This window comes from Budorcas taxicolor, chromosome 23 (assembly GCF_023091745.1).
Source record: "Budorcas taxicolor isolate Tak-1 chromosome 23, Takin1.1, whole genome shotgun sequence".
NCBI classification, from domain to species: Eukaryota; Metazoa; Chordata; class Mammalia; order Artiodactyla; family Bovidae; genus Budorcas; species Budorcas taxicolor.
The window spans coordinates 43,680,859-43,684,934 of NC_068932.1; positions in this window are offsets into that span (position 1 = coordinate 43,680,859).

Below are 4,076 nucleotides of genomic sequence, written 5' to 3' on the forward strand. Positions count from 1 at the left end.
TTCAAAGGGAAGCTAGTTTAGCAGCAGCCTTCAAAGAACCTTCTTTCTATGATGAGCCAAATTCATCTTTGCCAGAAAAGAAATTTTGATAATTTCCAAGATTGGAACAAATCAGTTGTACCTTCTTTTGTCTGCATGACTTTGTGAGATCAAAAGAGAGGGCTTTGTTTCCACTTTTTTCTACTAGCCTGATATGTATTGTCACTTAAAATGGTTGCCTTTAAAAAAAAATGTAGAAATACTAATTACCAGTAAGTAATCATCCAAATAAGTACGTCATAAAATAAATTACTTATTTTTCTTTCGGGGAATTCCAGTGACTGCTATGTTGCACTAGCCACATTTATGGTCTCTGTTCTGGAGTCTTAAATGAAGGACACACAGCAGTATAACAGAAAGGAGTTATGTTCCAGACCTGAGTTTTATGAGGAACAGACTCCAGACACAGCGGATTTAGCCAAGTTCGTACGTAAGGGAGATAATTCTTGTAGATCTTCTGACAAATCCTAGTGTTAGTTTTATTTGTGGAAGAAAGACATTTAATAAACTGTTTGGGAAGCTTGGTTATTGAATAGAGATTCATTTCCAATCAAAATAACCATACTTTTTTTTAAGTTACCATTCAGCATATAGCTGTGGAATGTGTAGAGACTTTCCTTGGGGATGCACTTAACATTTTTATTTAATTACTGCTTGTTTTCTAGTTTTGCCCAGAATGTGTGAAACCACTACAGACGTTCATGAGCATGACAGGCTCCTGGTTTGGAAATGACAAGACCCCCACCCCCACCCCATTCACGGCAGGGTCAGCTCATGAAGCTAATGCCATGGATTATAACTGCCTTTCTTTGGACTCGTTTCGACCTGTAAGACTAAGGAAGTTGTTAAGGAAGCTTAAAATCCAGGTTCTGAAAAGGTAGTTTCATTTTGTAGGAAAGAAGTTTAGTCTGAATGGAAATTAAACGTTCAAACTGCCATCCTTCAGATAGCTACTCAATGGGGTCTTCCTGCTCTCCAGTTTTGTTGGCCTTATACCACTGCCCTTTGATTTGAAATGTTGCAGACCGCTTTATCTGCAAATGTGTTCCAGTGTTTATCAGCTATCTTCTAGCAGCTTCAGCACCAGTGTGAATTTATTTTTTTTAAGTGCCATCACCATCTCTGTTCAGATTTTGACATTCAGGAAAATGTTTTTATTTTTTATGCCATACTGAAACCTACAATGTATATCTGACAAAGCAGTTAAATGTGACAATAAAAACTTATTTAATCATGGTATACCATCGTTTTAATGTTTGTCTCAACACTCGGCAAGGTCTTGCCTCAGTTTACTCATTCTGGCCGTTCTTAGTTGACTTCATATAGTTTTTTTCAAAGGCATGAAAACTCATCTCCATACTTTTTTTTTTTTTTTTTTTTGATCAGGCTGGTTTCAGGGGAAATCCAAAAATACAATTTACTAAAAGGTTTCTGTTGATTTCAAGAATGTGTTGAATATCAAGTTATTAAGAGAACTGAGTAACAGTTGAGTAGAAAATTGAACCTTAGTTCCCGAAAGACATCTTTCACACAGTTGGTCTTATTTGAAGAGGCACCTCAGCCAAGTCACCTAACGACTGAGATGCTGTAGGATTTGGGGCTCCTAGAGTGTCATTGGCATTACAGAATCACCTAGAATGAACGTCTGCTGACTAACAAGTGTGTTCTGGATTCTGTGGGGGCCATTCCAGTTTAGTGCTACTATCTATTCCAGCATCCAAGGTGACAGTCTGTTTTCAGTAGGATTTTAGAATGTGGCTTGTAACCTTTTAGTCTCCTCCAACTAATTTAGAGAAAAGAAGACTGGATTCTTTTAACTTGCTTGGAAGTCTGGAAATGCTTAATAACATGCTGTAATTGGCTTTTGTGGAGAAAGATCAAAACTTAAAAACAGAAATCTCATCCCCAAACATTCAAACCCTAAGGATATATATTTTAAAATTCTAGACACAGTGGGGCAGTAACTGTAACTGCTTTAATAAAAACATTTAAATGGTCCCTCTTGTGAATCTGTATTTTAAGGAAGTTAAAAGAGTTGGGGAATATAAAATTAAGATACAATAGAAAGAAGTGATGGTTATTAACTGTGTTCTGGGTCTGATTTGCCCTGACTAGGTTTCACTTCAGTCGCTGAAAGATCTTCACTCTGTTAACAAGGTTCTGCTTCATCGTTTCCCACCACAAACCTTAATTCCACTAGACATGGAGCCTGAGGTAACTGTTTCTGCAAATGTGGTGCTAATAAATAATGGAAGATGTTTACTTTTCAACTTGATGACAAACAGACTTGGGACAAGTCCTGGGATTTAGCTCAGCTGCCTTCTTTTTTTACAGTGATTTTTGTGACGTCTTAAGTCAGGCAGAAGAGTCAGGCCATAGTGTCCATCCAGTGGGTTATTCTGGGCTTGCTCTGACCCCTGGAGGTTGGGGCAGGGGCCCCTCTAGCCTTGGTACATCAATGGGGAGATGTGCCTTGGATGCCATATGCTACACATGGTCCAGAATGCAGTGCTTGAAAGTAGCCTTCTGTTCATGCAGATTTAGCAAAAGGTAGTTCATGGCAGCATTTTCAATAGCAAAAAACTGGAAATTAATGCTAATGATAGTGGAACGGTTAAGTTTTGGTATACCCACAGAAGAAATAGTCTACCACTACTAAAAGTAGAAATCAAAAAGATTTCTTGACTTGGAAATGTTTCTAGATAAATGCAGAAAGTCAGGTTTCCAAATAGTGCTGAAGGTATGATCTGGTTTTTGTGGGGGAAAAGTTTTTATGCAATACTCCTATTGATAGAAAGTAATCTAGAAGGATAGTCCAAAGTAGTACAAGTGTTGACCGTAGATCATGGCAGGCCTTCCATCCTTCACTTGCTGCATTTTCTAATATTTCTGCATCAAGGGTTTAATAAAAGACTTCAGAAATGTGGGGTCATTGGCTACATGAATTATGTCATGCACGCCACCCAAGAGGTGATTCTGGAGACATTCTTGACTCTCTTCACCACCACACTTCATTTTTTTTAGATTTGTGGCCAATGTAAGGTCAGCCTTCTTGATGCTGCCGACTTCCCTGCATTCAACTTTTATTTCCAGATGAAATCCTGTATTTATGATTTGTTTTGCATTGACTGATTTTTTTCCCCTAATAAGTCCAGAGCCAATTCCACTTGTCTTAGCTCAGAACCCATTTCCCAGATACCCAAGACGCATTTAAGAAATGCTTTCTGAGATTGAAACTGACTCAAAACCAGAGCACTAACTAATAATATTCGTCTAAGGCTTAAGTGCTCACTACAGAGTGGATTTTTGGAGTCTTCGTATGTAAGAATGATTTCCTTGATCTTGCAGGAAACTCTGCAGGGTTCGTGTGTCCTGCTTGTGGTTATTCTTTAGTATGGTGCACTACCTGCGCTGGGAGCCTTAGATTGTGTTACCTGTTAGAAGGTATAGACGCTCGATAGTCAATTCACATACAGACAAGGCTGAGAGGTGTTTGATTCCAAAGCAAACGTGCTTGCTTGGGACATTAGCTGTGACTGACCAGCTGTGGGCACTGCTTTATAGAGCTCAAGGGCATTAGTCGTTTTTCTTGACTGATTACAAACAGATGTGGTTTGTTTGTACTAAGATGTGAATCATCCACAGTACCTTTCAGACAGTTTCAGAGGGAGTGTTGGAGAAATTTGGGGACAAGAAGTAACCAGTCTCTAGAAGTACTGTGAGCCCTCCATATCTATGGGTTTTGCATCTCTGGATTCAACCAAATTCAGATTGAAAATCATCAGAGAAACAATTGTTAGAAAGCTCTAGGAGACCACACTTGAATTTGCCATGCACTGGCAGCTATTTACATCATCTTTACGTTGCATTAGGTATCGTGAGTAAACTTTTTGCTCAGTCACTAAGTCATGTCCCGCTCTTTACATCTTCATGGACTGTAGTACACCAGGCCCCTCTGTCCTTCACTGTCTCCCGGAGTTTGCTCAAACTCATGTCCATTGAGGTGGTGATGCTATCTAACCATCTCATCCTCTGCC